The 12,400-nt window shown below is 41.5% G+C and overlaps 1 pseudogene; it reads left to right on the forward strand.

The window, feature by feature from the left end:
- The window catches only part of LOC114615353, a 55,942-nt pseudogene extending 43,980 nt beyond the window's left edge, over positions 1 to 11,962 (forward strand).
- The last annotated feature ends 438 nt before the right edge of the window (positions 11,963 to 12,400 follow it).

The following is a 12,400-nucleotide window of genomic DNA, read 5'->3' on the forward strand; positions in this document are numbered from 1 at the left end:
AGTTATAGAAAAAAAGACTGAAGTCACAATTGAGATTTTTCTCTAAAAAGAGGGGGTGAGAATATAAAGAATATTTTGGAAAGAACCATATTTTTTTGTGTTAGATCATAAATAAAAACAAAGATTTATATGGCTGAAAAATTGCATATATAAGCCAAGCTAAATCATGGTATGTACCTAGCATAACATTTTTCTCTAGTGCTTGTTTTTATGCCTAGCTCTTTTATTCCTGCTCCTCACCAGAAGCTAACTATTGCAAAGAAAATATAGCAGCATATCACACAAAAGGAAGATCACTGTCATCTAGGACGGACAAGCATAAGGTCAGGGACTGTCCACTTACAATAATGAGCATTGCAGGCACCTCTGTTAGCAAGTGCTTGTAGTGTCTACACAAAACATATTTGTCAAAAGAATAAAGAAGTTAGAATAATAACTTTAATTTAATGTAAAATCTATTATTATAGGAAAGTTAACAAAAGAGATTAAATAAAGCGAATTTCTTTGTTAAGAAGGTAAACTAATGTAACAGTTCCTAATACAGTGGATGGAAGAAAATCATCACATAATACTAAAATATTTTAAGTGTTTTCCATGAAAGAAAGATCAGGAAAGGGGTCACTGGAGATATTTTTTTTTTAAAGCCAAAAATAGGATAACGAAAGCCCTATTCTTCCCACCGGTCAGCTCTGCTTCCCCTCATAGTTACTGATAATAATCTACTCACCATCCCTTCGATAGGAAAGTGTCCATGACAGCTGCATGGAAGAGATCAGAGAGCCTCCCAAGCAACTCAGGAACCAGAAAGAACAGAAGCAGGCTCACGATTTCACCATTCCTTTATTCTGACATGTGGGATGTTTAATCACATATTGCTTTGTTTTAGGGTTCCATCCTTGTGATAAAACACCGTAACCAAAAGCTACTTGGAGAGTTGATCAGCTTACATGACCACAGTCCATCATGAAGTGAAGTCAGGCCAGGAATCTGGAAGCAGGAATTAAAGCAGAAGCTGTGGAGTGGTGCAGCTTCCTAGCTTGCTCTGCCCTTGCTCAGTTTGCTTTCTTATACACCACAGATGGTGTACACTGGGCCAGGACCTGCCACATCTATTACTAAAAAAGAAAAGCTTCAAGACTGGCTTACAGCCCAAGGGTTAGGGAGGCATTTTCTCAATCGATGTTCTCCATTCCCAGAAAACACTAACTTATGTCAAAGTACACACACACACACACACACACACACACACACACACACAGGGTTTTCCTAAACCAAAATTCAGTCAATAACACAGTATCATGTCTTTATTAAAATAACTAATTACGGCATTGATAGAAGTAGAGAAACACAGATACGCGAGGCTCAGACATTCCATTTTGGACAGATGATTTGGTTCAAAGCAATGGGTGATGAAAGGGAAGGCAATAGAGACTGACAAGCCTGTGATCCTAGGAAATATAGATTTGTGATACTTACCTCAAGATCATTTGTTCTAGGGAGGCAAGAACTCAGAGCTTAAGACACGGTTCTGAAGCCACTGATCTCAGGGCACTTTAGATGTGCAGAGAACAGAGATGATCATCTACCTGTTTGTTTTGCTTATTAAGATGCAGAGGTATCGGAAAAATTGTCTCTGGTGCTCCCACCAACAGTAGTGAAAGATTCAGCCAGAGCCCACTTCTCTGTGATGGGTGAGTCAATTCATCCCTGGGAGACTTGGAAAAACAGTTACTAACCCTGCCCTGTCCACACGATGATTCCAAATGTAGCATCTGAACTACTACACTTGATCTCTTTAACATCCTTAATACCCACTAAATAATACTGGTAATATTTAATAAATGGGGCTGTGTGGGCCGACCATCTAAGCGGCAGCATCTCTGCCTAGCTCAAGCTGCCATGCTCCACGACCTGAAGCCAAACGCTCCACAGCTGGAAGAGGCCAGAGGCCACTGGCGTGCCACAGCTAGAAATGGCCAGCCAGAAACATCAGCCCGGGCACCCACTAGATGCCAGCATGGGAGATGGCTCCGCCAATCTTCCACACTGTCTCCACTAGGCTGTGCTGAGCCCAGATCATCCCATCATCTACGCATTACCCAGAAGAAATGAGACTCTAATGTTGAAAGATTATATAATAGCTTTATATATTTGGTAATGCTCAAATAACAAGCCCACACAATTAGAGGTATTACCCGATACCTAACCTAGATATTACAACTACCTTAGACTGTTGGAAACACACGTATATCCGCTGCCATTTTCCCCTCTCTCTTCTCTCCTTTTTCCTAGCTCTTCCTCTTCCTTCTCCTTTCTACTTCCACATTAGCTCCTCCCAAAATACCAAGTTTAGTATAGTGGGAAATAAACAGCTATACCACTGGGTTCTAGCACACATCACCCATAAAATTCCTTCACATCACTGAGAAGTGATTTTATAAAAGATGTTATTTTCTTCTTGAAGAAAATGGCTGTTCTGATGTCATGGCTCTCCCTTCCAGGTGATATCTTGAGTTCAGCCATAAAAAACACACAAAATCTTCTCCAGATGCCCTATGGCTGTGGGGAGCAGAACATGGTCCTTTTTGCTCCCAACATCTACGTACTGAAATATCTGAATGAAACCAACCAGCTGACTCGAAAGATCAAGTCCAAGGCCCTTGGCTTCCTCAGAGCTGGTCAGTAAGGCTCAGAAACCACACCTTGTTCTTTTAAATATTCTCTCTAGAAATGTCTAGAAATGGGCTTAGCATTGGAGGAAAGAGCTGTGCAATGTTCTTGGTCAGTCCTATAAGCAGGGTACGTGTGGGTCTCTCTGACTTGAGATTTACTGCCTGCCATTCTGTGACATTTCAGTGTCTTCAGAACAAACCCAAAGCCTTCTATTCCAGGTTATCAGAGGGAGCTGAATTACAAACACAAGGATGGCTCCTACAGCGCCTTCGGGGATCAATACGGCCAGAGTCAAGGAAACACTTGGTAAGAATGGTCCACTCTGTGCAAGGCCTTGTACAACTCTTGTTCCTCACAGCAGCTATACATGCATCTTGTTTCATGGGAGTCTAGCAGATGCCTGGGCCTGAGAGGGACATATCTGAGGTAACACAAGTCATAGATTGCAGGAGTAAGATCCCCTCGAGGCTCATCTGCTTTGACTCTGTACCATGTCTTTACTGGCTTCGGTAAGCTGGCGTTTTCATTTCTCTCCAGCATCATTCATCAATATACTAAGTGCCTGCCTACACTTGGCTGAGCATCCAAAGATGTTGAAAACTGAGACTTGAAAAGCTGATGCCATTCTTCATGTGACCTTGCATTGCATAAGAATGTATTATTGATGACTGTAGAGATGGCTCAGTGGTAAAGAGCACTGAGTGTTCTTCAAAAGATCCTGAGTTCAGTTCCCAGCAACCACAGGGTAGCTCACAACCATTTATAATGGGCTCTGATGCCCCCTTCTCGTTTGTCTGAAGACACCAACAGTGTCCTCACATACATAAAATAAATAAATAAATCTTTTAAAAAAACTATTCACTAACTTAAAAACAAAACAAAAAGACTGTGTTATTGAGATAAAAATACACAAATAACCAACAGGTGACAGAGGAAAAAGAGACTGGCATAAACCAGAGATAAACCAAGAAGAGGGACCTAATTTTTTGAGGCAGAAATCATATAGCTGGGGTTTTTAGGAAAGGAAATTATTCTTATCTACAAATGAAATCACAGGAAGTAGGGAGCTCCTAGGATAAGCATGCAGGTGTGTCACCTAAACACCAGAGGGCGCAGGATAGGAGCAATGAGAAAGGAAAGCAGGAAGCACCTAGTGAGTGCCCATCCAAGTGGACCAAGTAATAGAAAACTTCTTTGGAGAGGACAGAGTCACTGTCCAGCTGTTCTTCTCAAAGATTCTTAGACTGATTGCTCTAGTGTGGATTGTGCCCCCTGAAACCCATGTGTGGAGGAGCTGCCTCAGAACAAAAGCTTCATCCCCCACTCTCCCTCTCTCTCCCATCAGGCTCACAGCCTTTGTGCTCAAGTCTTTTGCACAAGCTCGAGCCTTCATCTTCATTGATGAATCACACATCACCCAAGCCTTCACCTGGCTCTCCCAGCAGCAGAAGGACAATGGCTGCTTCCGGAGCTCTGTGTCACTCTTCAACAATGACTTGAAGGTGATCTTTTCTGAACTGCTTATCAGCATGGTGACCTAATAACACCATAAAGTCAGGTCATACTACTTACCATGGGGAGGAATAAGCCTCTAGGTTGGGAATGTACTTTTTCATAATGGGATATGAATGGGAACTTCCATTGAATACATGGATTGGCCATGAGCGGGAAAGGCAGTGTTGATGGATTGCTTGCTGTATATTCTGATGATCTCACTCCTTGTTTGCAGGGGGGAGTAGATGATGAAATGACCCTCTCTGCCTACATAACCATGGCCCTCCTGGAAAGTTCACTTCCAGCCACGGTAGGTGCCACGTCGCTTTTCCAGCATCCAAAAGTGATATAAACCCTGTGGCTTTTTAACCTCTTTAAAGCAAAGTGAGATCTTTCTTGGGTTTTTTATTCATTTATTTTTTATTTTACAATGCTTTGCATTTGTCTGATTCCAATAATGAGCATCCACTTGTTCAATGAAATCCTGAATATGTTACAAAGAACAACTGGAAAACACAAGCTTTGATACTGTCCCTGTTAGTTTGTATCTTAAATGAAACGCAATTTATAAAAAGGAATGGCTCCCAAAATATAGAGAAGTGGGTAGAAAGATAGTCAATGACAGGAAGGAGATAGTAAAGAAAGAAGGGAGGAGGGAAAATGGAAAAGAGGGGAAGGGAAGGAACATGTAGAAAGAGAGGGAGGAAAAGCAAGGGATGGAGAGAAAGGGAGGGACAATGGGAGGGAAGGAAGAGGGAAGGAGAGAGTGGGAGAAAGAATGGGGAGTAGGAAGGGAGGGAGGAGAGGGGAAGGAGAAGAGGGGTGGGAAGGCTAGAGGAAGTAAGGGAGGGAAGGATAAAGGAAGACAGGGAGGGAGAGAGAAGAAGGGAGAGGGAAGGAGAGTAAAGTGAGGGAAGGATGGAGAAAGAATAGGGAAGGACGAGAAGGGAGGGAAGGGGAGGAGAGGGAGGATTGATTTGAAAAGCATAAACACTGTAGCCTCCATATTTGTCCCGGGATCTGCTAGGTCCTTTTTCACATAGCTCAATTTTCCTTGTTTTGCCCAAAGCATCCAGTTGTCTCCAAAGCCCTGAGCTGCCTAGAATCATCCTGGAAGACCATAGAGCAAGGAGGAAATGTCAGCTTTGTGTACACCAAGGCATTGATGGCCTATGCTTTTGCCCTGGCGGGGAACCAGGATAAGAGAAATGAAATCCTGAAGTCACTTGATAAGGAAGCTATAAAAGAAGGTAGGAATGTGTGTTCTCATGTGTGTCTCCATCCAGCTCCAGTGAAGGAAAACAGAGGAGCATATGGTGTGTGGAAAGAGCATTACATGTCAGTCCCATCTCTATGGCACGCTGAGGTTTCTCTTTGGGCTGCCCCATTCAGAAATGAGCCTTCTATACAAAAGCCTTCTGTTTGGTATTTTCTGATAGTGTGACCAAAATCAACAAATACAATATCACAGAAGAACACATGCAGGTCTAACTCTGTTACAAAGGTGAATGTAGTTAAAGCCCATCTTTTCTCTGCTACCTATAAACCTACCAGGAGAAGCAAAGACTGTGAAGAACACAAAGAGGAAAGATGCACTGAGGTTTTACTATTTCAGTGGCAACTCTGACTCCACTGGGAAACTTTAGTATCATTTAGTTTTAAAGCTGAGCAAGTAACATTTTGTTGGGTATGAAGGAGTTAATTGAGTAAAGGAATCATGTCTGCTACTGTCCCTTCACCAGTTCTGCTAGAGCACCATTGAGGATATAATTTAGTTAATAACTTACACATTTCTGTCCATGATTTTTCTCAATCATGACCCATAACACCAACTGAAGATTTTTACTGTGGATTAGTAAATGTGGCCTTATTGTGAGTGAAATTTTTAAAACCTTCAAAACCTTTGATAGTTCCTTCATTCTGCGTATGGACATGCAGTCGTTGACCACTCAGGCTTTTCATTATTTCTCTATTTTTACCCTAAGACAACTTCATCCATTGGGAAAGACCTCAGAAACCCAAGAAGTCCGAAGACAGTTTGTACAAACCCCAGGCTGCCTCTGCTGAAGTAGAGATGAGTTCCTATGTCGTCCTGGCTCGCCTCACTGCCCAGCCAGCCCCAGCCCCTGAGGACCTGACTTTGTCAATGAGCACCATCAAGTGGCTAACAAAGCAGCAGAATTCCCGTGGTGGCTTCTCCTCCACACAGGTTGGTGGCTTTCCTTCAAAGTCCCCATGGACTTAGGGGATTTGAACAAGAGATGCAGGGACCATAAAAAGGGAAAGAGGAGAGAAGAACAAGGAAATGTTATTCAGGGATATTTTGTGTCTGTAGGAAGTGAGGGCTTCTGTATTCCATAATAAATTGCCCTAGTTCCTATGCCCAGCCACAGGAGTTCTCTTCAGACCACAGTTAGTGAAACAGGCCTACATTGCCTAGAACTTCTAACCCAGATCCAATCCTTAATATAAAACAATGTCAAAAATCCTGGAGTATCCAGAATCTCAGACATAGTATCCCCACTCTAGAATAGCATGTGGAAACCTAAGACCAAATCGACATGTCTATTACCTACTGACCTTAGGTACAGCTGTTTACCTTCTCCTGATAGACCCTCCTTAATCTTATGGAAGGGGAGATCACCCTCAGGTTTTCTCTAAGCTAGCCAGAGGTCCTGCTGCCCCACTTTACCTCTTGATACTTGGGAACAGCCAGAATTGTCAACTGTTCACTTTTTCATCTAGACAGTAAAACTCCCATGATGTAATATCTCCCACCTCCAAAAATATACATCTACCATAATAACTAGAATGTATTCTGGGCATACAGGGCAGAATTAATCTCCAGAGAAGTATAGTGAGACAGTAGTGTCCTCTAAAGTAGAAATACATTGTACAAAAAGAAAACTTCCATGATACTAGCCACCCTGCTTTGAAACTCAGTTCTTTCCCTCTCTCCTTTCAATAGACAGTAAGTGTTGTCATTATAAAATTCTCGCTGCATGCATCTACTCTCTTTTTGGACTCTGTTCTCAGGACAGCACCTGGAGCTCCCTGGATTAGGAAGGATCATATGACAGAGATCCTTCCTGGAGCATGAAGTACACTTGCACAGAGCATGCCACTGAGGAACAAGGCAGTGAAGGACAATACTAGATCATAGATTTTTTTCTATTTAATAAGACTGAATTAGGACAGGCACTTGGCCATGGTGTTTGCATGTCTTGATGGCTCAGCAAGGGCAAATGCAAGTTTGTTGAGGAGAGCAGGGGCATGATTCTGTGGGAAGATGGAGGGTGTAAACATGGGAACCTGGGACAATTGGAAGAAAAACAGCAATTGGAGGAAAATCTAATTTGTATTTATATTTTCTGCTGGCTGTAGGGGTTGATCTGCATATGCTATGCTACTCTAAGGAGGAAAAAAAAACATGTGAATGTTTTTGACTCTCAAATATATTCTATACAAAAGCCTGAAATAAAGTCTAGAGCTCAAATAATTAGAGACAAAATCTCCAGACAGTTTGTCACAGCTAGAATGAACTTTGAAAAGAGCTCAAGACCGTCCAAATGGATGCTATCTTGAAAGTTTTTATTCATTCCTGTCAGGACACTGTGGTGGCCCTCGATGCTCTGTCCAAATATGGAGCAGTTACTTTTTCCAGAAGCCAGAAAACTTCTTTGGTGACCATCCAGTCTTCAGGGTCATTTTCCCAAAAGTTCCAAGTAGAGAACAGTAATCGCCTGTTACTACAGAAGATCCGATTACCAGACATTCCTGAGGACTATACCATCAGTGTGTCGGGTAAAGGATGTGTGTATGCTCAGGTAAGATGCTGGGAAGTTGTGGGTATGCAGCTGTGAGCCTCCTTCCCCAAAATGGAAAGTCTGACTTTGACTACCTGCACACATTATGCTCAAATTGAAAAAATTGATCCAAGGATGCAGTGCAATGGAGGTGAAGTATTTCTGTTCACTACTTATCAGACTGCACTGAGATACAACATGCAATTGAAGAAGCAGGAGGCTGCATTTGCTCTACGGGTACAGACAACACCTCTAACCTGTAATAATCCCAAAGGCCAGAACAGCTTCCAGATCTCACTAGAAATCAGGTATGCGATAGGCGTGTGTGTGTGTCTCTGTATGAGCATCTGACTCTGTCTCTCAGCTACCATAGGGTTGTCTTCCTAGAACTCTTCATAGAACAAGTTAGAAGATATCTAAAATGGGTGTCTTCATCAACATTTTTGCTTTGTCTTAAAAAAATACATAAAACACTGAACATCAGCTAAATGAACAATGAAGAATTGTAGAATTATTATTTCTAATAAGTCTACTTTTAGGGTTTGTTCCTTGCCCTCTATCATAATAAAATAATACATTATTCTTTTCTATGAGACTTTAACATGGGTTATTCTTCTTCACCAAAAAAAGAATAGCCTTCCTGGTCTTTTAAAAGTCCATTTCTCTGGAAGCAAAAAGATATTCAGTTCTTCTGACACTCATCAAAAACTTCATACAAAATATAACCTGTAACAGGGTCCAACTGCAGAAACTGACGGGATCTTGCATGGAAAGAATTCATCCAATCCATAGAGTGACTTATCATCATACATACGTGTGTGTTTGTATGTGTGTTTGTGTGCCAACATTTGTGTGTATGACAAAGGACAATGTCAGTCATCAGTCCTTAGATTCCATACATACTTGCTTTTGATATTAGGTTTCTTACCAGCTAAGAAGATTGCTATCTCACCAGCATGCCTGGCAGATCCAGCCATTTTAATGCACTCTCCAGATAATTTTGTTATGCAGACTATTTATATTGACTATAAAGGCCATATATTTTCAGATATGGAAAAATCTCAGAGGCTGTATCAGGAATTACTGCTGGACCTCAAAGGAGGCAAGATTCAAACTATTAAAATGACTCTTGTCTGCTTCTCTGGTCTGTAGTTACACGGGGAGCCGTCCAGCCTCCAACATGGTGATTGCTGATGTGAAGATGGTATCTGGTTTCATCCCATTGAAACCAACAGTGAAAAAGGTAAGCAGGGATGAGATGTTTGGATTCTCTGTATCCTCAGACTAGGTCCTACCAACACCATCATAAGTATGTCAACCCATGTCAAAGCAATGTTAGCACTCACTTAACACACTTGAAGTTCTTAAAATACTGATTGATATAGGCATGGATTGTGATGCAGCCAGCACAAGAAAGATAAGAAGTGAGTCCACTAGTCCACAATCTAGCTAACAGTAACTTTTAAAGTGCAATCAACCTGGTCAATAATGACTCCGGAGAAAATATTAAATGCCAAAATTGCAGGTGTAGTTTTAGATGTTTTAAGAACTATGAAAATGAACAAGGTAAAGTTGATAGCAGAGCTGAGAGAATATGGGGTAAGTACTGCTAAGTGGGTGACTATTTTTATGTTCAACCAAAAGTTAAAAACTACCTATTACTACATCAAATCATATTCAGTCAGGCCTTTAGTAGAATAGCATTCACAATTTTCTAAATATATGTTCATTTTTACTGGAAAGACTTCTTCCCATTCCTTTAAGTGAATTCAATAACATCCCCTTTTTATCACCTGCAGTCCCACAGTTCATTTACCTCTCTCACCCCAAGGCCTTTGCTTTTTCAGTAACACGGGGATTTTCTCTCATTTTTAGCTTGAAAAATTAGAGCACTTGAGCAGAACGGAAGTGAGCAACAACAATGTCTTATTATATCTGGATCAGGTAGGTTCCTTCCTGCGTCCTTAGACATGCCAAGGTGGACAGTCCTTGCCTGATCTATGTAGGTCAGGTGAGGGTCCTCCCTGCCTTCCTCTACATGTCAAGGTGGACAGTCTTTCCATGTGGGAATCATATACCATAAGAGAAGCAATTATGAAGGAAGCTTTTAGAAATAGAGGCATGTTCCCTCATACTACATGATAGTTTGAGTTCTTTTTCTCTGCCCTGGATTCCTGACTCAGCTCTTGCAGAAGATCAGAATTGAGTTCCCAGGGTTAATACCAACTCACAACTGTAACTCCAATTCCAGGAGATCTAATTCTCTCTTCTGGACTCCATTAGTACACACACACACACACACACACACACACACACACACACACAATAATAACCATAATAAAAATGATAATAATAAAACAACTTTTTACATTTTCTTTGCTCATTGCTGGCTTTCCTGGGACTTAGCACAGAGTCCCAAGTCAGCAAGGCAAAGGGTTTAACTCTCACAGTGGACAAAGTCAAATATTATACATTAAGGAGGGATATGGATTTTTGGAATGATTTAACAGTCTGGAAAAGTTTCATATAATCCCAGAGGCCTCTACTTCAGTTCCTCATGTCCCAGTCTAACATCCATATCACCATATCACTGTCCACATACATAAGAGGTTACAGAATACAGTGACCATGGGGTTAAATGTTATCCAATGCATAACTGAGTCATGCTGAAGAAAAATACTGGCCCTTTCCTGAGTCTGGATCATTTTTTTCTCTTTCCCAGGTGACCAATCAGACGCTGGCCTTCTCCTTCATCATTCAACAGGACATCCCAGTAAGGAACCTGCAGCCAGCCATTGTGAAAGTCTATGACTACTATGAGACAGGTGAGCAAGAGATGGTAGTGGATCCCAAAGAAACTTGTTGTTTTTGGTTTTGTTTTTGTTTTGTTTTTGTTTCTGTTTTTACCCTTTCTCATTATGTAGCACAGGTTGGCCCAAATTCTCAGTCCTCCTGACTCAGCCTCTCAAATGCTGATATTACAGGTATATGCCATGATATCTACTATTAAAAACAATTGTTTTTCTGATACTGACCCATTATGTAGGCCAGACAACCATTTATAAAATCTCAGTTTATTCAGTCACTCATGCCTTGCTCCTGGATGTCTAAGCAATCATGTGGGATCAAACATGTCCATATATCCTAAGGGACCAAACATTTTACAAAGTAGGGACTACAGGATGAAAGACACACAAATGTTCTTATGAACACAGCCATGGGAAGATGAAGAGTTGTACAAATAATTACAGAAGGAATAAAAAGATGAGAGAGAATTGTAGCCTCTGTGGTTGGCGGTAATGAAAGAAAGAAAACAAAGCCAGAGCAGGGGAATTAAATGGAGGCTTTTCTGTCAAGTGAAGAAATGTACAAAATGTTTCAGACTAGAATAATTCAAGAAAGAAGAAAAAGAAACATAGGATGGAATCTTCAAGAATATATGTCTGCAAGGATTGTGGCTAGTATTCTACTCAAACACTGTAGGACAAGCTCACTTTGAATTTTCTCTACTGAGTAAATGATTCCAGTGTTGTTATACATATGTTTCTTTATTGTCTAAGAGGTTGACACATCCCAGTTCCCCGTGTAGGTCAGTGGGCCATTTGGGGAAATGGGTTCTCTGCTTCTGCCACGAGGATCGTGAAGACTGAACTCACTGAGGTCGTCAGGCATGGCTGCAAGCACGTTTCCCCACTCAGTCATCTTGCTGTCCCAGGGTAAAAGTGTCAACCAGTGGATTCAAGGGGAGAAATTCCCTCCTTTGGTTTGTCTGATGTCCCCAGAGAGATGACTTTTCAGCAATCTTCCAGGTCCTAATTGAGGAAAGTGGTCAGTCCTAACACATCACCTACCCTCCAGAAAATCCTCTCAAAAACTCCCATTCTCAAGTTTGACTCCCATGTCTTTCAGATGAAGTGGCTTTTGCTGAATACAGCAGCCCCTGCAGCTCAGGTGAGCACCTAGCTTTCCTACCACAAGCCTTCCTCTGACTTCCTTCCCCTCAAAACTACCCAGAACTTTTGTGAGATGAGCTCAGACAATTGTCGCTGAGTGAAAATACAGAAATGCGCACCTTTGGATTGGTGTACTAACCCTGGAAGACTCCTCTAACGCTGTTAATGAAGGGTATGGTAGCTTATGTTAGAAAATCTGAAGGATCCCATTCTCTCCCAAGGCCAGTTTGCTTTCCTGCAGAGAACCCTGTTGTCTGTATGCAGTTAGATTATACTCACCACATGTGCTGTCTTCCTCTCTTCCCATACATTCACAGACAAACAAAATGTTTGAGACTCCTATATGCGGACAAGGCATTGCTGAAATCCCAGACCCAGGAAACTTCAAGATTGTGATTTGTGTTTGTGTCTGTAATACAAATATTTAACAAGCTTGATAAATAAATGAATAGTTCTTGAGAGTCTCTAGCTGTG

The sequence above is a fragment of the Grammomys surdaster genome, unplaced genomic scaffold, assembly GCF_004785775.1.
Source record: "Grammomys surdaster isolate TR1022 unplaced genomic scaffold, NIH_TR_1.0 126660, whole genome shotgun sequence".
In the NCBI taxonomy this organism is placed as follows: domain Eukaryota; kingdom Metazoa; phylum Chordata; class Mammalia; order Rodentia; family Muridae; genus Grammomys; species Grammomys surdaster.